Here is a 26,302-nt window from a genome sequence, read left to right as displayed (position 1 = left end):
GTGTAGAAGCCAAATCTGTGTCCCTCTGGCTGGAGCCATGTTGTCTTAGCTGCAGTTCTGGCAATTCACTATGATTCTCAAGAGTCTCTCTTGGCTGTGTTTTTGTAAAGTCTCCTTTCACCATCCACAGGGAAGGGGGGAAGGTGGAAGGGGCTCACTTCTCATTGTTTGAGCATTTAATCAATTTGCATAGTTTGCCTTCCATTACTCTTCAGGTCAACAAACTAGCTGGCCTGGTTCAATATGTAATTAGCATTTTAGCAAACATCATTGTTCCATGACCCCGAGTCACTGTCACCAGAGATAACAGACAATAAGTTGCAGTAAATATCAACTCGAGTGTCAACTTCCAGGCTTATACAAATAACAATCTGTCCTTCTTGACCAACCAAAGAAAAACATATAAATTCAAAAGTCAACATAAAGATAATAGTGTATTTCTCCTGGCCTATTGCATTTAGATGTCTGGATAATTAAGATTAAATGCTGTGTCGTCACAGGGTCTCAGTCCTCTGTCTATACATTATGATGCATTCAGATCAGGTGGCAAAAACCTGATAACAGATTTCCATTAAAGCACCACTCCAGTGTTTTTTTCTTTATTTCACCGCCCCGAGTGGTATCACTAATATCTGATCCTTGCCTGTAGTAAAATACTTACAAGCCACCATCTTCGGCTCTTCCCGGTGCCGCCCCGATCTCTCTCTGCCATCTCAATGTCTATAAGAGTCTCGTTCTGGCCTTGTTCTGGCTCTCATAAACTTACATTGAAAAGTGACTTCCGGCTCTCCCAGCAAACACTGGAGAGATCTGGCAGGTCACAACCTGCAGAAGATGACCAGAGCGGCACTGGGAATAGAAGAAGATGGCACTTGGTGAGGGGCAAAAAGCAGACATCCGCGATACCACTTCCGGGGTGAAATAAAAAAAAAACACTGGAGTGGTGCTTTAAATGTACTTATTCTGGGCACTATATAGCAGAATGTATCTATGTGCCATGTTGCATTGACATATATATGTTTAGAGAAATTTTTAGTAATTTTTAATGTGGCTCTGCATCACTGGAATTAGAGAAAAGCTACATGAATAAAGATGTCCCTTATGGGATTTTTCATGAAGGCAACATTTTCGACTAAACACTAGGGATGGGCGAGCGTGCTCGGCACTGCTCGAAACTCGATTGAGCATCGGGGTGCTCGGTGAGTATCAAGCAGTGTTGAGTATCGTGTGTGCTCGAGTGCTCGGTCATTTGAATTATATGAGCCAGGCACAGAGAAAGAGAGAGAATTTTTCCGTCCTCCAGAAAAATGCTCGCGCTTGCCATTCAGTTCCATTATTCTCGATACTCGAGTTGAGCACGTCTGAGAGTCTGACATGCTCAATTCGAGTACTGAGCGCTTGAGCATTTCAGAGCTCAATCAACACTACTAAACACCTATCAAGGATAAGTGATAACTTGCTAAATTGGAAAAAAAAAATGAAATCCAGCCGAATGCAGACAGTTTTGTCTTTGTAAAGGAAGCGCCAGCTTCCCTGTGTGGTGTAGTATAAATGATCTCTTAGCGCTCCTGCGTGGTGTTTTGCTAGCTTGGTACAACTCCTTTGAGAGGGTTGTAGCATCTGGGATAATAGATGTAAGACCCATAACTGGGACCCACATGTATCTTAAAAATGAAGTCCCATCGGGCACCACCAGGAGTGTATTGTTGGCTGTCGCCACTGTCTCCAGCCACTTGTATGGAATTTATGAAAATTGCCAAGCAAGATGGCGGAGCAGTGTTTAGCACACCATTACCAGTAGAGCACTACAAGACCCCATTCGTGAGCTAGATGTGCCCTCATCCATCACACAATTATGACATATCCTATTGATATCGATATGCCATAAATGTCTCAGATGTGGAACTTTTCTTAAACAGAGTGGAGCAAGGAGCTTTAAGTAATGACTAGGAGTCTTGAGAATGTGCGGGGTAACATCTGACAAGACGATGGAATGTTCTGTGTAACAGACAAGCATAGGGGTTGAATACTGTGTCTTTGCAATTGTGCGGTTACATGGAGGGTGAAAGCTGACTGCACATCCTCATTAGTCACACAGTATTAAACAAAATAGAAAAAGCTGGAAAAGTACAATGTAGGGGAGATTTCCTGCATTCTGGTAAAGGAAACGACACAGGAAACCATAAGAAATCTCTGTATGTACAGAGCAATGACCCAGAATATCCCAAGTGCAGCACAGCATGTCCGTCTCATCTTACCCAGGGTTGCAGCTCTGATAAACCTAAAAAATAATGGAAATACTAGAAATCATACTGTAATAACCTAAAAGAAAAATTGCACCTTAATAAAGTTTTAAAGGTGAAACCTTCATTAATTAATTAAGCAGGAACACCATACTGGAGATGGTGGGATACAACCTGGGGTTAATGTATCGCTTTACCAATACTCTTTATTCATCGCAGAGACATCCACAGTAGCTTTTTACATCGACCTGACGCGCAATTCACAGTAGAGAAATTCTTAGCAAAGCAAAATGAGATGTGGAGATTCTAGGCATGCTTTCCTATAGACAAGAAGTCACCACCATCTTTTGGAGTTCCGGACTGATACAGTCTTCATTTCTTTTTTTCCTTTTGAATCCAAATATTTTTTGTTGTTAAAAGCAAAGTGTGACATGCAGAAGTAGTGCTGTTGCTTTAAAAGCATTCAGCAACTATTAGAAGTAACACAGTCACAGGAGAAGGAGAGTGTTTTAGCAGAGCCCAGGGGGATTGTGGGGAAGTTGTTTACTGCCTGGCTGGAGCCGAAGAGAAAGGTGGCTTATGATCTGTATCTCATAGAAGCAAGGGAACAGAATTCAGGTCAGGAAGAAAGCTAAACAAAGGTCAGTTAGACTCCCTGAGCTAACAGTGTGGAGTATTATCGGCCAGGAAGATAAGGACTGGAAGGAAGCCTGTCATAGAGATCATCTCCCTCATCATACCCTTCCCCCCTCCATCTCCATGCAGGATAAAGAATGCTGTGTACTATTGAGTCCTTGTGAAGGAAAAGCCTGTGGTTATGTATGCATTAAAACTGTGCTGTACTGTGCTTCCGGATAATAGACTGTGTATTGCTGAGCTGCAAAGGAGACTGTACTGTTATTACTGGAGCCTGTTGCTCAAAGAGACAACTAGGGTGTTGTAATGGTGCCTGATGTTACCATTCTACTACAGTAATTGTGTCTTTACCAATTATTGGCCACTTACAAGAAAAATATAAAATGAGCATATTGCCTGTAGTAAGTAAATAGCAATAGTGCATATAAATAAGGCTATGTTCACACATTGTGTGTTTTTTTTTTTAATGCAAACTTTCAGCGGCGTTTCACAGTACCAGCAAAGTCTATGAGATGTCAGAAATCTCATGCACACACCTTGGTTTTTGTGTCATCAGGATTTCGTGTTTTGCATGTTTTTTGCAGAATAGAGCATGTCACTTCTTCCAGTGTTTTTTCAGTCTTTTTCACCCATTGGAAGTAAAAACGCACCAAAAACGCAAGTGTCAGTTTTTTCAGCGTTTTTGGGCCAAAACCAGAATGAGATTTTTTTTTTCACTGAACTTTATGTACATGCATAAAAGAGACAAAAAAGGACAGTGGAAAAAAAACGTAGCAAAAACGCAGCAAAGAAAAAAGCGGCAAAATCCTGAACAAACCTCCAGGCAAGAGATCAAGTTTTGTTGCAGAAAAAAAAACGCTGAAAAAACGCAATGTGTGAACATAGCCTAACATGGGGTACTTAGTTAACACTATTTTGATTGTAAAAGCCATCCCAGCAGCGCCATGGTGTACCCAACTGGTACGGTTCCGTCTCTAGTATTAAAACCTTACTATGTGTCAGCGAACCTCAATTTAGATGGGGGCAGAGCAGGATACAGGCCCGACTGTTCAGACACCTGCCCATGGGACACTATATAGGGACCTCATTGGTCCCAGCAATCACATGTCCCTGTCACAGGACTTTTTAGAGTCGCCTTCCCCTATAAATGGGGCCCCTTTGGCATCTGCAGTTATTAGGACAATATGTAAAAGAAAAATCCCAATAGGAACATTTCTGATTTTTCAAGGGGCATGTCATAAAAAAAAAATAATAATAATAATGTAAAAAAAAAAAAAAGTTAATTTTGATAATAAATAAATAAATGAATGAAATGACCACCAATTATATACTAAACCCTGACGTAATATCTTCAACTGGGGCCTGACGTATATCAATATTTCTAACCGCGTGAGAAAATTGAATTGAGTATGAAGAAAATGATATTTGTACTCTTTACACACAATGAATGAATATTGCAAAACAATCAGAAAACTGCACAGGACCTTAATGCTCAGAATGTCACCACAACCAGAAGGAAGAGTTTTAGATTCGTCTCACCAGCTTGAATTTGCAGTAAAAAATAAAGTGATTCACTGTCCCTTTAAATGTTTTCTTCCTGGAACTACATCTCCCGTGATGCCTTTCTCCGGCCGGCCGTCATGACGTTCACCGTAATGGTTCTCTGCTCTGTGTTTATGGCCCTGCGTGCTGACGTCACCACCTAGCGATCCCTTCGCCCCCAGCAGTATCTCCGTCGTTGTCGCTGCCGCTGTGTAGCAGTTCCTGCCTTGCAGCCGGGAGTGGTGGGCGCGGAGCTCTGCGGGCGCCCCGGTCCAGCCTTGGGAACCTTGGAGGGCGGTGCCCCGTCTATCTGTCCTTGCATCGCTGCCATTACTGGTCTTATTCCGGGGGAGACCGCCGTCATCGTGACAGCGCCGGGCCTGTGACTGCTGCTCCAGTCCGCTGAGAAGAGCGCCGCATCTATCGCTGTAAGTCTGGAGCCGCCACCTCAGCTGCCGCCTCCATTGTTACTGAGGGCTTTGTTCTCCTGCTGACTGCCGCTCCGGAGGGCGCACTTTACGGCACCCAGTCTGCCCCCGACCCCTCCACTAATGCAGCCATTTATCATTGCTGCCCCTGACAGCCTCTAATAATCGCTGCCTTTCTGCACATTTATGGCGACATGTTTTCTTTTTTTTTTTGGGGGGGGGGTGGCGACTAAAATCCAACGTGACTAATGGATTTTAGCGACAGACTTGACATTTTATTAACGTGGCCGTATCAGAGCAGATATCGCGCTCTGGGGTAGAGATGCCCCCCATGATGTCTTATATGTTCTCTGATGTCATTATTGGGGCCGCTTTACCCCAATGTGACCACGACACCCGCCGTGAGCTCTGCGTCACCTCAGTATAAGCCACGTGCAATTTTATAATTTTTGTGGTTGTTTGACCATAGTCCAAAAATCGCCCCTACCATCGCATCATAAGACGTGGACGGAGCCGCGTCATCTACTGCAAGTCGCACAAAGTCGTGGCCAGTTGAAATTTTTTTTTCATGATTTGCGGATCACTTGCGGCATGCAGCGATCGTCGGCCGTGCAATCCGTCCCGCTGACAGTCACCGTTTTGCCCCAACCTTATTGTAGATAAGAAGCTATGCAATCACTATGGTTATAAATGCTCAAAATCCAGCGGTCGCCCCCTGTGTGCGCTTGTGGTAACATGTAAGAGCGAGATCGTAACCGCTGCGAGTAAGCGGCTGCAATCCCCCATAATTCTGTAGGGTAGAGCGTGTCATCGTGCATCATCATCGGGATCTTGATTTGATGTAAAACTTGTGCTTATTGCACGTTTCCTACTGGCTTTGGTTGGGGGGTGGAGGATTCTGGGAGTCGGGCAACATTGATTATTATGCTGCTTGTGGAGGTGTGTGATTCCTATGTCTCATTGATCACAATGGATGGCCGGCCATTGACCACTACAGCGATCATCCACATTCATTATTGACTTTTACATGCAGAATGATCCAAGTCAGGATAAATCCATCACAGCCTGTGAGCCGGGACAGCTTCTCGGCACACGAAGGGTTATTCTGTGCATGATGATATTTGCCTGCAGCTTTCCAAGTTTGCTCAGGCTGTTGATTTTTGTCTTAGGTTTACATTGTGTTCCAGGAGCTGCCTCTAAAGTGTTGGGGAAGAGGGGGTTTTATTCTGCTTTGATTAATTCCTGTTGGGGAAGAGGGGGTTAAATTGTGCTTTGTTGATTAATTCAGAGTGTCCCACGCTGCCCCCTCAGGAGGGGCTTACATCTGTCTTCCTTGGCAGGACCACAAGTCTTTGTCAAGAAGGCTGCTGCCTTGGGATTCGATTTTTGGAGATTGTTCTTGGGGTGTCAGGGGCCTTCCTTTATTTATTTGTTTTTATGACAATTTAGTTTTATTCTCTCTAGTCTGTAGATGTATTCTGGTTACATTTCCTGCTCCTCTTGTTTTGTTTCTTGTTTTGACATAAGCAATAAGGATATGTGAGCAAAATACTGTAATCGGCATATAAAACCTAGAGGACGACTGAGCAGAAACAACGGAGGAATATCGCACATCCAGATTGGAGCAATTGTGTTGGATGCTATGGGCTTTTCTTTATTATTATTATTATTATTATTATTATTATTATTATTAATCTTCCCAAATTCTTCGCATATAAAGCTCCCTGTACACATTAGATGGCTGACAGTTCTCTCCCCCCGACTCCCCCATACAAAGCGAATGCTCCTGTGTTCTCTGAGAGCCCCGAATCCTCTGGCAGCGGCTTATCTGCTGGAGAACAAAAGGATTGGCCTTTGGAAAACCAATCTGAAACCTTCTTCCGCTACATGATCTGTCAGGGGAGATTTGGGAGAACCCCTATTAGATTGGCAACCTATCCCACCAATATCAGTTTAATGTGTATGGGCTAGAGTTGAACAAAAAGATTTGCAGGGCCTTGGTATGGTGGCCATGCTGGTAGTCCACTGCCACTGGACCAGATCCTTGCGTACCTCTTACCTGCTGGCATTGTTGGTGCATCTTCTAATTAGTAGGCCTATTGCAACATCATTTTTGCAGTGTGACACATGAATAGTAGGCTTTACATGGTCTCAACAGAGGTGCTGCGAATGCTGACAGGTAGGAGGTTCCAAGAAATCCATTCAGCACAGACTACTGACATAGCCATTAGACCAGGGTAATTCCATCACCTGCGCAGGCGGTAATTCCATCACCTGCGCAGTACTAAGGAAATCTGGAAAACATGATCTGTTGGTGGCTCTTGTGTGCTAGAGAGTAGCCCTGTGATGTCCAATGGATCAGAATTCAACAAAAAAAGGTTCTGTATACCTTTGTATGAAATCGGAGACCCATCAAGATACGCTGGGGCTATATAGACGTCTACAACTTGGAGGTTGACTCCCTCGGCTTGCTTCAGGTAAAAATAAGAAAGTCAGTGATACTTAACCCCTACGTCTCTGCCACTTCTCCCATTTTTTTGTGACATGGCCACACCAGTGTCATCATGACCACTGCAGCCAATCATTGTGCTATGTACATTAAGCCCAAGGTCGCGCTGAGCCCAGTGATTGACACACTTAAGGCTTGGGTCACATAACCTATTTACTCTCAGCCGCGAAAATCGGTCCGATTATGCTAATCACACTCTGATCAAACTCATTTTTCTCTGATGTCGAGAAGATTGGGGAGAGGGGGGGGCGATTGGGGCGATTCACCCATCTTCTCCATTCTGTCAGTCCGTACAAATCAAACTGCACTCTGATGTAACCCTAGTGCGGTCCTTTTTTTTTTTTTTTGCACGGACCCATTGACTTGCATGACCAAGTGGGATCTGATTTACGGATGCAAATTGTGCATGCTATGCATTCTCTGAAACATGCATGCATAGAATAACTTTTGTCCGAGTGCAATCCAATGTTTTGGCGGTTCTCATTTGGACCAAAATACGGTCGTCTGCACGAGTCCTAAAAGTGAAAAATCATTTTACCTTGCATGTTATAGGTGGCATTAAAGGCTCAATGTTTGGCTAATGGTAGTGGTTAGCCATGATACAGATCAGAGTGAATGAGCGGGTGTGAGAGCCTCTATGCTTTCTTTATAAATGCCATAACCCATAAGTTGGGAACTTGGGTTGTCCACCCCTTATTTAAAGACAAAAGGGCTGAAAATTTCTCGTAACTGAATGATATACGTAAGAGCGGTTTCCAACATATGCAGCAAATAGATACCATAAATACAATGTGAATAGAGCCTGAGAATTGCGTGAGATCTAGGCTTATTATAATAGTAGTCATCATCTTGATGCCTTCTTTGGACAATGGCTACATGCGATGCATAAAGGGGTTCGTCAGAGCTGCTCGCTTCCATGCTTGGATGACGTTGTGTAGGGAGATGCCTGCCATGATACCACATCATTTATGCCGATCACCTTCGGATGCAAAATTGAGTGGCACCGAAGAGCTCCTACGCTCTCCTCTGTGGTGGTGCTGCATGGATATAACTTACTTCCACGATTATCCCCAGATCAGAGACACCTGCTTATTGTCGTGGAACCCATCTTGGCCCATCTAACAAGAATGCCGCCTTTAAGGAAGTCTGATTTATGATTGCTTTGGCTGCATTACCTCGATCTCCTACATGTGCCGCTGTTATAAATGACATCCGACCACAGTGCCGTCATCACAACCACATAAAAGGCAGCTGAATGTATATATGAAGGTAATTGTTGCTTGGCGAGCATTGCCACATAAGCTCGGGTTGTGTCTGTAGTCTGATAGCTGAATACGAGGTGAGCATATGACCTGCTGAAATGTAAGCAAAACCTTGTAAATGACATTACATGTGCCCATCGCGAACGTTAAACCCAATCTGCGGTCAATTAATGATCATTTTTTGACGGGCTTAAGCGCATAGAACATCATTTGATGAGCAGCACGTGTCCTGCGCTATGTGCTGCCGATAACTATCATGTTTACGTCCCCTTGAAAAGCATCACACTCGACGAATGAGCATTTATTTAATTCTTCGGGTCATTGCTGGCCTGAACAAGCGGTCCTATGAACGCTCTTTTTCCATCATATGCCCCCTCTAAATGGTCCCTTACACATACAATGCTGTACGAGTTCATAGAGGGGGGATCCTGCTCAACTTTCCCCCTATGAGCTGAACCAGAGTCACTGACATGTGAGGGGTGATGTCTTGTGCTGATTTGCTATCACAACTAATGGCATATTCTGATAATGAAAAAGAGCTGTCATAGGGAGGAAATAAAGCTATGAAGTCCTAATTCTAAGGCTGTGTTCACATGTCGCAGATTTTCAATGTAATTCGTTCACACATGACCTTTGTTCTGCAGAGAAATCCAATGTGAAATTTTGTTTTGCGAAAACTTGTGAATCTGCCACAAATTTCACACTTAAGATGGCAAAGCGGCAAACTTTGGTGATGTCTACAGGCAAATTTAACCTTTTAAATTACCCAACTCAACTGCACCATTTTAAGCACAAGGGGATATATCTGTTTGTAGATTGAGGAAGAACCGGATGTGTGAATACTTTGCTCCATCTTCATTTCCATCACTTGCGAAGCACAGCCCAAGTTCATGGCTAAGTTTAGGGAGTATTTTCCATGACTTGCATAAGGAGACGTCCTGATGGTTGTGACTGGCGGATGGCTGGAACGTCTTCAGAGATTTTCTCTGAGAATTGTTTTTAGTACATTAGTGGCACTTTATTTAGCCGCTCCACTTGTCTTCACAAGCAATCTATGTCTATGCTAAATTTGGTAAATGAAAGTAGTAATGGCCCCACAATGGAAAAACATCAGCGGGGCGCCTGCCTTTCATCTCAAGGTCTTATTGACCCAACAAGTCCTTTTTTTTTTTTTTCTCAGAAGTTTCCTATGACATTATTTGCTCTGTGCTCAGGCGATATTAATCCTACTCCTTGACTGGTAACCTAGCTGCTCCAGCATTTCCTTGGAGACAACATGACCGAGCTGCAATCTTAAAAATAAAGCTGACCATACACCATAAGTAGCTGCCGGTCAGGTGGACATATGTCTAAAGCTTTTCCAGCAATTGAAGGCTATTAAAGGGAGCTTGCCAGAAAATTTAACCACCCCCAAATCATTTATATGGCTGTGTAGCCCTTTAAAAGATAAGCCAGTGGTTCCCTTTATGACCTCCAAAGTGTTGCTCCAACATTGAGAGATTGGATATTGAGGTTGTCTGGAACTGCCTTAGGGCGTGATGATGCATTTCTAGCTTCTTATTCTCGGGCTGACTGACAGGTCAGTGGTCGTGAGCCAGAGCAAATGACCTGTCAGCCGGCCAGGGGAGGCTGCTAGGTAGGAAATGCAGCGTGAGGCTGAGAAGCTGGAAGGGCATCGTCACGCCCCACTGCCTTCCAGACAAGTTTAAGATGCGATTTCTTGGGTTAAATTAACTTTATATTTTAATAGATTGGACTCTTACAGGTTTGGCAATACCAACCATGCTTTTTTATTTTTAAAGTGAGGAAAAGAGAGGTAATTCGATGTTTTTATGTTAGTCTCTTTGGGGAACATAAACCTGTGATTGTCTGATCGGTTTTGTTTATTGCTATACCACAGTATTGCAGAATATAGCTCTGACTAGTTTCCTATGAAGTCCAGCCCGTGGCTGGACTTCTCAGGATTACCAGCGTGGCAGCCATGGGACCCTCAGCAGGCCATAGCTGTTATAAGAACACAACAGCCCCCTGCAATCACGTAACGGGAGCCAACAAGCACACGGGATGGCACCCTCCTATACCTCCTTCCTTAATTTCTAGTTTCCGAGATTGACAGTAGCATTTAAGTGGTTAATAGCCGCAACCAGAGTGGTAACTGCTGTTAGTGGCAGATGCCGGCGCTGTAACACAGCCGCCATCTGCTGGGTATGAAGGAGGTTCGGCTCCTGAGCCCGCTGCATGCAGAGTCACCCTATCTAGGATGTACCAGTACAGGTGGGAGAGCCTGATCTTTGGAACCATGATTGATCCTCAGAATAAATGGGTTGGGTTTGCCTCGCTGGTTCTGCGCAGTGCCTCTTCTGTGCTTCTGAGTTTTGTTTTTAGCAGAGGCATTCCCACACGCAGGGCTGGGAGCTCCACTGCAGGGAAAAGCTGCTGTGGGGACGTGGTGCTAAATTGGCACATATTCTATATTTTTCTTTCCTCAGGGGGTCCCAAAGATCAGACCCCCCCCTAGAAGTCATTTAGCAATGGTGTATCCTAGCAAAATGTCACCCCTTACTGAAATGGGAAAACCCCTTTTATGCATTTGTGGCTGCTCCTCCCTTTAGTTTTTTTCTAGTATAAGTTCTGTACATTTCTATCCTCCCCTTTTTTTTTCTTTTCAACAAAATGGAGCCAAATTCACAAGCAAACCCAGAACTTTCCATTCCATAGGTTACATTGAACTTTTAATTTATGAGCTGTTATTTGATGTCCCAGCCCTCTGCCTATAATGATCAGTGCTTGGCTTGGCTTCTGAGATTACAGCCTCGCTTCACAGAACAGCCTTGGAAGGTTTACCATCCAGCTGCTGTGTGTGTGTGTGTGTGTGTGTATTTTACTATTTATGCTAATGTATTAGGCTTAGGGGTTGGAAGCCGTAGGCCTGGTTTACATCATGTTTTATCCATTCGTCATAGACTCTATTGGAGCTTACATCTCAAGCCCTGGGAAACTGGATTTGAATGTTTGCGCTGATGGGGCCGCTGACTAATGCAGATGGAGTCACATTGTGCTCTGTCGGACATCATTTTCAGCAGTATACGTCTATTTGAGTTGGGCACCTAGACGCAGTCAACCACATCTTGGTGCCCATCTCACATAACCGGATGAGTCCAAAAATGATGTCTGACAGAGCACAATGTGACTCCATCTGCATCATTACAGTCAGTGACCTCATCAGCGCAAAGGTCCAAATCAAGGCTGTGGTGTCGGTATAAAATGGGCCTGACTCATAAAATTATATAATTGGGTTCAGTAGTACAATGCAGAATGTGCTGTAAACGTTTTCAGAAGAATTTGGGAAAGTTATGACATGTCCTATAAATGTGTGGTCTGTTCCTGATCTAAGGATCTCTGCTTTTAGTTGAGATGTTGTGTGCTGCACTTTATGTACATGCTCAGTAGTGAGGCCGGGCTGCACTTTATGTACATGCTCAGTAGTGAGGCAGCGCTGCACTTTATGCACATGCTCAGTAGTGAGGCAGGGCTGCACTTTATGTACATGCTCAGTAGTGAGGCAGGGCTGCACTTTATGTACATGCTCAGTAGTGAGGCAGGGCTGCACTTTATGTACATGCTCAGTAGTGAGGCAGCGCTGGACTTTATGCACATGCTCAGTAGTGAGGCCGGGCTGCACTTTATGCACATGCTCAGTAGTGAGGTCGGGCTGCACTTTATGCACATGCTCAGTAGTGAGGCCGGGCTGCACTTTATGCACATGCTCAGTAGTGAGGCCGGGCTGCACTTTATGCACATGCTCAGTAGTGAGGCCGGGCTGCACTTTATGCACATGCTCAGTAGTGAGGCCGGGCTGCACTTTATGCACATGCTCAGTAGTGAGGCCGGGCTGCACTTTATGCACATGCTCAGTAGTGAGGCCGGGCTGCACTTTATGCACATGCTCAGTAGTGAGGCCGGGCTGCACTTTATGCACATGCTCAGTAGTGAGGCCTGGCTGCACTTTATGCACATGCTCAGTAGTGAGGCAGCGCTGCACTTTATGTACATGCTCAGTAGTGAGGCAGCGCTGCACTTTATGTAACAGGGCTGTAGAGTCGGTAAGCCAAACCTCCAACTCCCTCATACATTGCTCATGTTTAAGTGATAAATTTACTGTAGCACAGATTCATCTCAGCTAAAAGTCTAGACCCTTAGATCAGGAATAGGACAGACATTTATAGGACATTTCATAACTTTCCCAAATTCCTAGGAAAAATATTCCCCACAAGCTGCATTGAACTACTGTACCCAATTTATTATATATTTTAGGAGTTGGAGTCAATCCATTTTATACAGACTCCAACTCCACAGCCCTGTTATACACATGCTCAGTAGTGAGGCTGCTCTGCAGTTTATGCACACGCTCAGTAGTGAGGCTGCTCTGCAGTTTTTGCACACGCTCAGTAGTGAGGCTGCTCTGCAGTTTTTGCACACGCTCAGTAGTGAGGCAGCTCTGCACTTTATACACATGCTCAGTAGTGAGGCAGCTCTGCACTTTATGCACATGCTCAGTAGTGAGGCAGCGCTGCACTTTATGCACATGCTCAGTAGTGAGGCAGCGCTGCACTTTATGTACATGCTCAGTAGTGAGGCAGCGCTGCACTTTATGCACATGCTCAGTAGTGAGGCAGGGCTGTGGAGTCTGAGTAGGAGGTTTGGCTGTCCGACTCAACAGCCCTGGTCCAAATCCCACTTCCCAGGGCTTCAGATGTAAGCCCCAATGGAGCCCCTGAGTGTCGGCTACAACACAAGGTGAAAATAGCCTTAACTATGAGTTTGACATTTGTATTTAGGGTATACATGTTGGGTTGCTTGAAGTAAGTGCCACGGTTGGATGCGGATCGGAGCTGAACTAGAGAGTCTTTGGTACGATTGTGATCCATACACAATGATCTTCAAAGCGGATACATAGTGTTAGGAAACTATGTAGAATGACCTGCATTGTGACGTACATGATCCTACTTCGAATTAAGACTTCAATGTTAACTGTGACCGGTTTCCTTCCTGTCTGATAGTCGCTTTTTTTTTTTTTTTTGGCTCCTTGGAGAAAATGTCTTTCCTGTTCATGAGAAAAAGATTTTGCACTCCTTTGCCTGAATTCAATTTATACATCAAACACAAGTTTTAGACATGCTTGTGCCGAGCCTTAAAACACCACTCCAGTGTGTTTTTGTTTATTTTTTTCTTAATCCACCACTGGAGTGGTGTCACTAATCTAAGTTCCCGGCCCCTCGTATTCTACTCGCCAGACTCAATCTTCTTCTGTTTTCAATGCTGCTGCGGACGGTCTCCAGCAATTTGCTACCTGACGGAAGTCACTTCTCAATGCAAGTCAATGAGAGGCTCTCGTAGGCCAGAACGAGGGTCTCATAGACTTACACTGAGAGCTTGTGACCGTTCCCTCTGACTTCCGGTCAGTCAGGAGCTGCGGTCACAAGATGGCGGAGCAGGACTGGAGGGGCACTGGGAACAGCTGAAGACGGCGGCTGGTGAGTATAATACTAGGGATAGGGAACTTGGATTACTGTAGTTGCACCACTCCAGCACTGAAATAAATAAAATAAAATAAAAAATGCTGTAATGTGTGTGTGCACAAGGGACGTATACACAATGAGTCTTCTATACTTTCCAGATTTTTTTTTACTGTAGCATCATTGGGGATGAGATATAACGAAACCTCATCCACACAGTGAAGAAAATCCACAGCAGAAATTGACTAACGCTGCTGATTCAAAATCCACATCACAGCAGCTAACATTGCAGATTATCTCAGGTTAAAACTGCGGCAAATCTAGAACATTTCCACAGTTAAATCCGATAAGTTCCCTGTGCGCACACCCTTAAAGGAGATTTACGTTATTAAAGCATGGCTGTCCCCAGGTAGAGTGTGGTATTACAGCTCCCTCTGATTCACTTCACTGGTGCTGAGCTTCAATACTGGTACGACCATGGACAAGAATGGCGCTATTTTTTTGGAAGAAAGCGATCATGTTTTTCTAATCTTGGAACAGCCCCATTAATGACTTTCCTTTCCCCATATTCTAAACTGTCCCCCCCCCTTTTCTTCTTGAATTTTGCCTGTAATTACATGAGGCTGAGTCTTTTGTCAAATGACTCGGGGAGGTGCACATCTTTCTCCATCACTTCTAGGCTTGTGCTTTCGGGCATAATAAAATGACAGTAGATGAAGTTATAAGACTTAACTTTTTCCTACTTAGTAAATCAGGTGCTTTCCTACAGTATTACATCATTTAGCAAATATGTAGTACATTGTACCAGTATATAATGCAGCCCGCTTAGAAGAGGCAGATGCAGCGCCTTCTAAAAGGTTCATCTTTTACACCTGCCTGTAATTTTGTATTGAGTGCAGAGACAGACGTACAATACATAGAGGAGAATCTGGGACCAGATTTTACCTCCGTTGCTGTTCCATAATACAGCAGAATCAATCTTCTCTTGCATACGGTAACTACATCCAGCATGACTTAGGATGACAGCGTAGATGTCCCCTGTGTTTTCATGCTGCACTCTCGCAGTCTTCCCCCACACAGTAGGTTCTCACAGCTGAGATGCAAGAAGTCTCACCCGGGTATCATATAGTGAGACAACAGAGAGACCAACTCGCGTCTATTTTTCTTAAGTTTTCTTTACTATGTACATTTGAGAGGTTTTATATTTATTCTCCGTTTACTTCATGTAGTTTTCTTCAAGGTTAGCTTGTCACTCATCACTTGTGTTTAATATGGCATTACAGCTTCATTAAAGGGGTATTCCCAGCTCCAAGATGCTATCCCAATATGTACCTCCAATTAGAAATGTAGTATAGTTCTTCTGATTCGCTATGTCACTTACCCCCATGTGCATGGCATTGCAGTATCCCTGGTTACGACCTCTAACAAATGTCACTGAGTGGTCGTAACCATGGATACCTAAGCTTACTGCAATACCCTGCACATGGGGTAAGTGACATAGCGAATCAGAAGAACTATACTACATTTCTAATTGGAGGTATTTGCTAATATTATTATTATTACAAGTACTGCATATTGGGATAGGATCTTGGAAATGGGAATGCCCCTTTAACATCCCCCCAGATACAAGAATGATGTTCTGTCCACGTTACATTGCCCGCGTTGTTGTAGGCTCTCTTAAGAAGCCCATACAAATTAGAGGAATGCCGATTTCAATATAACGGACCTAACATCTAATACGGGGGTGTCCTGACGCTCCCCATGATGGCACATGAAAACACTATTTGGATTTCCGTATCCTTTTCTTTCTTGTACGCTTTTGTTGGATAAAGTGGCACACATTGGTCTGACTGAGACCAAAATGTGATTTTTCTTCTTGTGAATGAAGCTGTATGGGTATACTGATGGCGTACAAGCTTTGCCCGGTGTGCCGCGAAGCCTACATCTGTCCTGTGCTGTGACCAGGGCCACGGTTCTGTGAGAGACTCCTGTTTAGAATGCAGAGGACTTTACTGATTGGCATTAGTGGCCGCTGGGCAGATCCATTGCACAAACATCCATAATCTAATGATTAGTTCGCTTGTGGTGTTTGACCTCTTTACTTGGCTCATAACCTGTTTGACAGCAATATGAAACCTCTGAATCCGCTTCTGGATTTTTGCTGCTTTTTTTTTTTTTTAACCTCCAGGGAAAATTTGAAGGATGCGTTCCCAGCTTCATTTAGCAACTTGTCATGCAGTTCACTCAAGTGTAAGATCTGGAAGACATTGGACATTTGGTGTTGTAAAGATGCAGGACCCCGACACAAAAAATGGCTGGTTAGCAAAATTAAAATGTTCTATTATGAGGCAAGGGCACCAAATGACCGGCAGACGAGTGGTGGTAATATTTTCATCTCAGTGTTCCCCTTATAAAGTGGAATAATTATTATTGTGACTGTAGCACAATTCATTTGATGCTCCCGACCAGGTCCTCTGAGATGCATTAATGCTGCAATTTTGCTGCATCTTGAATGCATCCCTAATTGTTGGAGTATCCAAAATATATGTATTATTCTTGCTTATATAACATTAGGCATAAACTGTTCAGGAGGGAGACTTGCAGCCAGTTTGGGTACCTTAGCAACTCATTACTAAGAACTGTCATTAAGACCATATCAAAGCACAAGACCCCGTAAAATGTCTGTTACTTTGGTGCACTTGTTAAGGCATCAGGAAACCGTTTGTAAGCGCCATCCCAAAAATGCTATAATAAGCTGTTTCTGGGCATATTGGCTACCTGGCTCGTGTCCATCCAGTCCACTTTCCCATAGACAATGAGGGGAAAATCGGAAGTCACAAAGCCTTACTACAGGGTATTTGTAAGGGGCGCTGCCCCTCGCCTCTTCTGGTGGCGATCCCATGCACATACAGTAGACTGTGAAGCTGTCCTGAGTGGCAGGCCGAGGCGGTGGGACATGCCTTTTAAATAACTCGTATAAGGGTAGCGCACCCTCCCCTTCTCCCTCCGCCCATCCCTTAGGTCGTTGATTGACAAGCAGCCATGTAGGCACATATACTGGGAGAGGCGGGGGTAGCTCCCCTTATAGTTTTGAGCTCCGTGTTTTCTTTGACCACTCCTATGAGCCAACTCGCTATGTCAGTATATTATACAAGACTTGCTAAGGGAGAAGTCCAATGGAAAAGTTGTTTTTTTGTTTTTTTTTTTTATAGGAGTTTCCCTTTTAAATAAACCCAACATTGCAGAATGTTTCTTTCTGAAGGGTTTGCAGTTCCTGTTAACTTCTTTCTTGACTTCCTTTAAAATCACCCTCTTCCTAATAGCTCTCAATGTCTTCCAAAATAAACGTATCTGCGCTCGGGTTTTATGTCTCCGTTCAGATCAGTGTTGCTCAGTAACTAGGTCAAAGAATCAGAAAGCGGCCCCCTTCTCAGATCGATTGTTCACATCTCGGGATTAGGAAGGCATTCTTAGCATGATTTGTCTTGGCTTGTGTACACGGCTGCTCTCCAAATCCACGTACAGATTTGTTGTTGGGTCGCAACGACTTATTCCATGGAAACCAGTACTGTACATGGGCTTTCCTTACTTTGGCAGTAAAAGCCCTGAAAAAATGCAGACATTTTTAAAAAGGCAGAGACTTAAATTCTTGTAATCCAACAATCCATCAATAGTCTTTTTACATTGATGAAAAAAATGTACACTAGAATGGGGTCCTCCAATCACCGTCTGACGTGCAGCTCTTTATCCACTTCTGAGATTTGCAAAATCAGCCGAGCACGAGTGGCCTCCCCTTCGTTCATATTAGCCACCAGATCTATTTTAGAGTTAAATGAGGGGTCCGCACCGATCAGACATTTAAAGCGTATCCTTTGGGTATGCCATAAATGTTTTAAGATGGGAACGACCATTTAAAGGGCTTTTCTCTTCACACATGGGTAAAATTATAAAGTGCTTGTATGAATAAGTAATTTTGCAATTCAACTTTGTTTTTTCAATCTTTTCTGTTCTCAAGAATGGATGGATGTTTAATTCTATTTACTAGTTTAGGCCAGGAGTTCAGCACTTTGCCCTTCAAGCTCTATAGCATGGGTTTTAAGGGGTAACCGTTCTCCTTGTGGATAGTGACATGCCAGGGTATGGAGACTTATAGGCCATGCAATGCTCCTCTGAATTATTAAATATGCAAATTGCCTTATCAAAGAGGAATATGACTGAACTTTAGCGCCACCTATTGGAAATGGGAATCCTAAAAGTCAATATCGACCCTTTAACGAGCCTTGTTTGGGACAACGGCGCAATTATGCCAAAGTTGGCAATTCAGTGTCAAGCAGGGAGCCTTGTGCTCCTGAAAAACGTTCTTAAAATTAATCCTTTAATTTATTATATGGCCAGGGCTCCAAGGCATTGTTAAGGCCCTGTCACACATAACGAGATCGCTAGCGAGATCGTTATTACGTCACGGTTTTGAGATCGCTGGAGAGTCGTTTCGTGATCGCTGGGTAGCTGTCAAACATGCAGAACTTCCCAACGATTTCGGCCGCCCCAGCGATCTAACTAACGATCTCGGCGGTCGTTGGGACGCTTTCACACAGCAGCTATTTCAACGATCCACACCTTGATAGGGACTGTACTGTGTCACAAAGGCGTGCATAAAATTACTTTTCCGCGCCCCCTCATCTCCGATCGGTGGACGCTACTGCGTTATGATTGTGTTATGATTGGGCGGCAGGTTAAAAATAAAGCCACGTTGTAGCAATTCCGTCCCTTTGTTCCTATCTGCGCTCTGGTTTCAGATCTTAGCAGCGTTCACCGGGCTGTATTCGTTCATCTCGGCTTTAAGGCCCTGTCAGCGTTCTGATTTTCGGATTCTAGTAGCGTTCTCCACGGCGGGAAATGAGACTGCTGTAGCGACCACCAATTGGGGACGAGGGGCACGGAAAAGTCCAATTTATGCACGCCTACTTGTCTTAGTTCTGAATCGCTAACGAGGTCGTTGGTTAGGTGTCAAATACAGCGATGCACACTGCCCAGCGGGAGCGCAACGACACAGGAATGGTCCAGGAAGCTTTGTAACGATCTCACAGCAGGGGCCTGATCGTTGCTGCCTGTCAGACATAACGAGATCGCTAGTGAAATCGCTATTGCGTCACAAAACCCGTGACGTATCAACGATCTCGCCAGCGATCTTATGTGTGACGGGGCATTTACACACCACACGCTGGTGATACCTTGCTTTTAGCATACATTAGAGGTATACAACGTGGGATGTCCCAATGTGAGCCTGTGATGAAAGGTTGCCTCATATCCCAATATGTAGGCTTTGTATGAGATACAGACCGTAGGCTCCTACGGTCAAAAGAAAAATGGTATACTGCACTGTATAAATTTATTTTTATTGTTCTGGGAAAGCATGGTAGATTACGTGTTCCCGTACAGTATGCCTTAACACAACCAGCATATTTTTTTGCAATGTGAATAGTGGCCTATGGTCCATACTAGATTTACACCTCCGACGTGTAGAAAAGCTCGGTGACCATAGTTTTATTACACTGGGACACGGCCATATGACTTGGAGCGAGATCACCTCTAATTTTTAATAACGAAGGGGTGCATAAAATCAAGCGGTTATAGGCTGTGTCTGTTACAGAAGACCTAAAGTCCTAGATCCATCAAGTTCAACCGTTCTCCACCAATTGTCATGCGCCACCATTTTCTGCTTGGCTACCCCAGGGTTGGTTCAGGATACAAGACTCTTGTCGTTTTTGTTTTATTTTTAATCTGATTTAGACTTGAAATGAATCCCCCGTTGTGGACATGTGAACGCCTCTTGCACCTGATGACTGCGAGGAGTATCACATGATGGCGACAGGCTTGTGTTCCTCGCTCTCCGCCGGCTGTCTGTGCCATGTAGGAGGTGTGTGCGAGGAGCTGCTGCGAGTCGTGCATCCATCCTTTCACTTCCTTTTCTTCCTTTTGAAGCCACAGATGAATGTGTGGCAGCTCCAGAGCGATGAGTCAGATCGCAGGCTGTCCTATTGGTTGCGGGATAGTGTTTACCTGTTTTGCATAGCACCTTCCCACCCGTCTGAGTCAGCACGCCTCACCAAACACATAAGTAAAAGAAAGCAGGCAATCAGGATATTGTGTGTGCCAGCAGGCTAGCAGGAGGATTGCCACACTGCGCTCTGGATTGTACTGCTCACTTCCTTACCCAGTGCTTACAGAGGTAAGTGAATGCTTTCGCCTACGATTTCTGTGGGTTTTCTCAGGCCTGGTGTCGCTCATAAACTCGCCGATATGTCAGAGTCCATGTAGAAATATTCTTCGCTACTTACTTGAAAGATCTGACCTGCTGAAAGTGAATTCTGTCTTCCCCTGATTTTCTGTACTTCCGATCTATTTCTGGTTTATCAGCCATTTGAGGATTGGGGGAAGGTACGTATTGTATATATGTCTCTGAACGCTAAAGCTTGTGTTGTGATCTGTCCACTTAAGACTTGGCGCCACTTTACACCATAGGTCCTGTTAATGGAGCATGGGAAAGTGTGTAAGTGGACGCACGTCTGTGTTCTTGGCTTCTTTGATTGTGACTTGGGATATATGTTTTCCTGTATTGCAGGACCCTAGTGTTGTCCATGACTACCTTTACTGAAGAAGGTATCACAGGCCCCCATGCTTTACTTGACGTTGCTCTACGATTGTTGGGTGACAACTCCTAGGTGAGATCTGATCATATTGGTTGTCGCCCAGCTTTCCCAGGCGCGATGTCCGTTTACCAAGAGAAAAGGACAAGGCAATGATTCATACAGTCTTGTGTGTGTTTTTTGTTTTCTGCATATAGACTTGTGACTGATATTTTGCACATTTCATGTTGTACATTGTTATTACTACCTGCTATGCAGATCTGCAGGCTGATTTTCCAAAGTACGGCGTGGAAATGCCCCTTTTGGTAGCATGTCATGGGAGTTCAGCAAACAGCTGCATGGTCAGTGCGTTGGGACAGATGGCTTCATTGCTGAGATCCTCCCATATTTTGCCACCTGTGACTGATTTTCCAAGGTGTGAATTCAGCAGTAGAGATGATCTGGAGCAGATCGCTGCTCCTCTTCCAGATGTTTACATTCTTCCCGGTGACATCCGGCCGCTCTCATATATTGTGCTCACACCAGGAACTTGTCGGATTTACTGATGTGCAATCCTCAATCCAAGTCTGTGTTGTACATCAATCTCTCCAACATAATCAGAATGATACTACACTTTTGTGGATTTTTTTGCTTTTTCGGTAAAAAATGCTGCAGCCAGATTTTACATCAAGGTCTGTATTGGAAAGCTTTAAATGGGGCTTTTTCTCCATGCAGTTTGAGGGTATGTCCACGCAGGACAGATAAACTGCAGAATTTCCACATGCTGATTTCATGAACTGCTGCAGATTTGCTTTCACTCTCAGCATGGCAAAAGCTAATATCTGCAGTAAAAAACATAAATTGACATGCCGTGGATTGAAAATCTGTATCGTAAGTTAACGCTGCTGATTTTTTACATACTGTGTATGAGATTTGCTGTTGTATGCTGCAGAATTTCAGTTTGCAAATCTGAAACAGAAAATCCGCAACATATTAGTTAGAATAGACCCTGTAGCCACCGAAAAAAGAGCTGTGTCCACGTCCAGTGAAAGTCTAATACAGTTCATTTTTGGGTCCGATCCTCTAGAATTTAAGCCAGACTGGACCTTATTCTGATTTTATTGGGACACACACTCTAAAATGCTATTAAACTATAAAAAGACTACTAAAAATGACATGCCACATATGACAATAACATGGCGAATAAAGGCCTGGCAAGATAAGTTTGCCCAAAAAAATATGATTAAATACTATAGCGAATTAGTCCTAATCAAAGCCAATTTTTGTTCCTTAACATGACTGGAGTGGAGGCAGCACATGGTGGTCTCCATTACTAGTGTTACACAACTAATTATTCTCCACTGATGGTAGATTGGGTCCTGCTTCTCCGTCCACATCACCACGACAGGAGGGACATTTTTTGACTTTTCCCCATTCACAGGGCAGACATCCACCTGTCTCAGTTCTCATATCCTAAGATCTGAATGGGGCTTGGCTTCCTCGTGCCTTCTGGGTTCCTGTGGTATCAGGCTGATGACAGCTGGTTACATGAGGGCACGGACACACAGATGGGTTCAGCTCTCGGTCTGTGGTGGGACAATGCCCGAGAAGTTCTTCAGTAATGTGTGCTGCGGACTCAGCTTTATGTGGGCACTCTTCTACTTGTTACGTGTGGGTTTATCTCTTTGGTTCTGGTGCCAGCTGCTTTAAATATACATCTTATTAATATGTTCAGTGTTCCAGGCAGCCCACACATCAATCTGAGATACGGCAACGTAATGTGGAAGAAGACAGCGCGGCTTCATGACGGGGGAGTCAGCTGCTCACTCCAGCCTTCATACAGGGGGCGATACGTTGTACAGCAGGTGGTGTTTGGGGACTTCTTATATTGGGGTGCATTAGAAGCTCTGCTATAGTCCTGATTCGCATATGTCTGACTCATGTCCCTGATTACAAACGGATCCTGTTGGGTCTTATTGGGTCAGTTCTGTGGTGAGAGAGATAAGCGTTGGGTACAGCTATGGACGCCAAACTGATGCTAAAGTTACTCATCTGCCTGGCTAGGGCAAAACTTATTAAGGTAGTAAGATGGGAGATTTTAGCAGCTGTCCGTGAAGGATGGTCAGTGTTAAAAAGTGGTATCAGAGTCTTATGGTCCCAATTCACAAAATGGGTCGATTGACGTTTCTAAGTGGCCCAAAACACATCAAAGACTAAGTCAGCCAATATTGGATTTTTTTTTTTTGCTAATTATGCAGCTCTGTGTTTTGAATGATTATCATGTTTGTCAGTCACTGCGTTAGTTTCACCGCACCAGCTGACGATCGTCCATTATGGTTACAATCAGTCATTTCATTCAAGTTTATACAAATGTGTCCGGTCTCGCATAGACTCCTGATTGCTCTGTTCTTTATATCTGAAGCTTTCTTCTTAACCTCGTTATGCTTCGTGACATCAGGGTGATCCCGGATTACATAATCTCTCACAAGTGGATAGGTCACTGCTTGCTGCAAGAACAGCACAATCCTCTTCCGACGTAATCCTTATTGTGAATGCTTCAGTTGTGTGGTTAGATTAAAGCACCACTCCTGAGTTTAATTCACCACCAGATGGGTATCAGTAGTAATCCCTGTGTGTAGTAAAATACTTACTGGTGGCCGTCTTCTACCGTTTCCGGCGCCGCTCCAGAAGCTCTCCGCCATCTTGTGACAGCAGCTCTGATCGGTCTAAAGTCACTGCTACTGGTTATCTCTCTTAATGCAAGTTATGGGTCTTCTAGCCTTACATTGAGAAGTGACTTCCAGTCCTCCCAGCATACACTGGTGTAATCTGGCCAGTCACAAATGCTGTCACGTGATGCAGAAGAGGACTGGAGCAGCGCTGGGAACAGCAGAAGACAGCAACTGGTATTTTGCTACACACAGGGAATATACATTACTAATATCTATCCAGTGGTGAAATTAAGAAAAGAAAACCCGGATGGTGCTTCTTGTCCTGTAGGGCGGCATACTTCCAGCCTTAACCTTCCTAATATTTCTGGTTCCCTCTTTGATGTCTTCTCTGCTCTTAGAGACACCGACTTTTTTGCTGTTGTGTACTGATGGATGCAGTTAAAGGACTTGTAAAACTGTGGCCTGTAAAACTGTGGCCTATAAAACAACGGCTAATAATAGTGTCACACGTGTCAGGATTCCCTCTCCATAATCCCACTGACGGCCACTGCAGTCTGCCTGACGTGGCTGCTAACATGGAATATAAAATTGCAGTCGGCTCTGCAGATTGCTGCTGGTTATTTACTTACTGCTGTGTACTTTGCTCTGCATTAGTCGCTGATGGCCCTGAAATATGGCTGTTGTCGGCACTGATAGTTTGTGTCAGTATATGTCTTTAATGGCGTTCATGAAATGCAAGGGGTATACGTCAAGACCACTCCCAGGCGCATACATCTGCTGTATGTTACTATATAGTCACACATTGGCATATATCACAGGGTAAGACCCCTAAAAAAAATGTACATTGCACAATACCTTTTTTTTCTCCTCCCCTACCACTACAACAGAGGTAAAAAAAGACTATCGCAACCTCCATCATGCTAATGAGAGCCTATAGATGTGTGGTGTATGCCTTAGGACTTTCCTGGTGCCCTAAAGGACCGTGTCTCCATTTTGTAACAGGGAATCCCTGCGGAAAGCGCCATGGCTTTCACACCAACCTGCAGCCTCTACAAAGAGCAGAATACACACTACCTAGAAGAACCAACATGTATGGTAGCCTTCCTATTCCCTGATGGTGGATATTTTGGGAAAGAAGGGTTGGACATGTTTACTTTTTAACATGTCCGATCCTTTTGTTCGAAGAGGAGATAAACTGCTGACAGCTTGTTGGCATCAGCTTTTCCCCCTCTCCCCATTGGGAACACATGCACACTTTGTAGGACCGAACATTCATGTGCATTGGACAGCCAGGCGACTGTCTGGTCTGATAACATATGTGCATGTCCAGGGTTAGCAGAGCAGCCATTCAAGTCTTTGGTGTCCATTACAACTCGATGACACATGGAAACCATTCATACACTCTCTATTTTTTTTTTTTTTTTTTTTTAAAGATCTGGGGGGGGGGGGGGGGTTCAGATGCAAAATCGGACACAATTGTGCAAATAAGACCTTAGGTTGATAGCTAAATAAGATGTATGGCTGGCTATATATATATATATATATATATATATATATATATATATATATATATATATATATATATATATATATATATATATATATATATATATATATATATATATATATATATATATATATATATATATATATAATCTGGCCCAGTAGTAGCTATAGTTGCTAAAAGATGAGATGTTGAGTCCTCGTACATGGGTCATAAGTCAGTTATGTTACCGAGAGAGTTTCCAAGTTACAAAGTGGTATAATTTTTTTGTAAAGTAACATATGGTCTAATCATGAAGAAGGTGTGTGTGTGTTTGTATGTATTATTTGAGTGTATTAATATACTCACCTACCACCGCTCTCTCTGGTGTCCAGCGCCGTTCTGTTCCTCTTCTCAGTGACATCACCCCTCTTCACACTCTCCGGATCACTCTCTGTTCTGTGTGAGCCAGAAGTCTTTTACAATATAAACCTATAGCGTCTTGCTCTTCCTCTTCATGTGCTTACATTGTAAAAGTCACTTCTGGAGCGCGCAGTGTGACCCCGGAGAGTCTGCAGAGCAGTGACATCACTGAAGAACGGCGCTGGACCAGTAGAGAGCAGCGGGGCATGAATATATTAATAAACCCTACACTCTATCTAGTGATTCTTTAACTTTAGGAAATGTATTCCTAATATTTATACAGGTCCTCTTTTTCTCATTCTTATCCTCCTTCTACTAATGTGGTGTACTTTAAAAGGGTTGTCCGGTACTTTTAAAAATATGCCAATGTGTTTTAATGATAAATAGAAACTTCTTTCTAATTACCTCCTGGTGCTGTTTTTGCCTGTGAGCTGCGCTATCGGTGGCCCCTCACAGGTAGCAAGGGCCCCCCCCCCCCTGCTGATGTCACGTCAAGTGAGGCGTGACTCAGTGCTGCGGCACCCCGCAGTGGCTGCTGGGTTGTGGGTGGTGTTACCCCCCCCCCCCCCCCCCCCCCCATCACACCCAGCATCCACCGCGTGCTTTCCCAATGAACAAGGAGGACAAGGAGAGCGCGCAATGGATGCCGGGTGTGACACGTGTGGTAACCCCGCCCACAACCCAGCAGCCACTGGCGGAACGCGGAAGAGGGTCCCTCGGCTGCAGCCTGGACTTGTTGTGACGTCAGCGGATATCAGAGCCGGCTGCAGCCGGGGGTCACGTGATGCCTGTGAGCGGCCACTGATAGCTCCGCTCACAGGCAGAAACAGCACCAGGAGGTAATTAGAAAGAAGCTTCTATTTATCATTAAAACACATTGGCATATTTTTTAAAAGTACTGGACAACGCCTTTAATCATATGTACCAAATGTCCAGCTGGGGGTCTGTATGTTGGGGAGACA

The 26,302-nt window shown here is 44.2% G+C and overlaps 1 protein-coding gene across 3 annotated transcripts in view; it reads left to right on the top strand.

The window, feature by feature from the left end:
* The first annotated feature begins 4,542 nt into the window (after window positions 1-4,542).
* Window positions 4,543-26,302, top strand: part of PELI1 (pellino E3 ubiquitin protein ligase 1) — a 48,459-nt gene continuing 26,699 nt past the window's right edge. For 2 of the 3 annotated variants that reach the window (XM_073672155.1, XM_073672153.1), the window contains exon 1: window positions 4,543-4,849. The gene's annotated coding sequence lies outside the window, so the exon portion shown is untranslated. Of the gene's footprint in view, window positions 4,850-20,109; window positions 20,366-26,302 lie in introns of those variants that run through there. The other variant, XM_073672154.1, reaches the window with a different exon arrangement.

This window comes from Phyllobates terribilis, unplaced genomic scaffold (assembly GCF_046119375.1).
Source record: "Phyllobates terribilis strain yellow unplaced genomic scaffold, ASM4611937v1 Scaffold_3__8_contigs__length_932513732, whole genome shotgun sequence".
Lineage (NCBI taxonomy): Eukaryota > Metazoa > Chordata > Amphibia > Anura > Dendrobatidae > Phyllobates > Phyllobates terribilis.
This window is presented reverse-complemented; position numbering and strand designations above follow the sequence as displayed.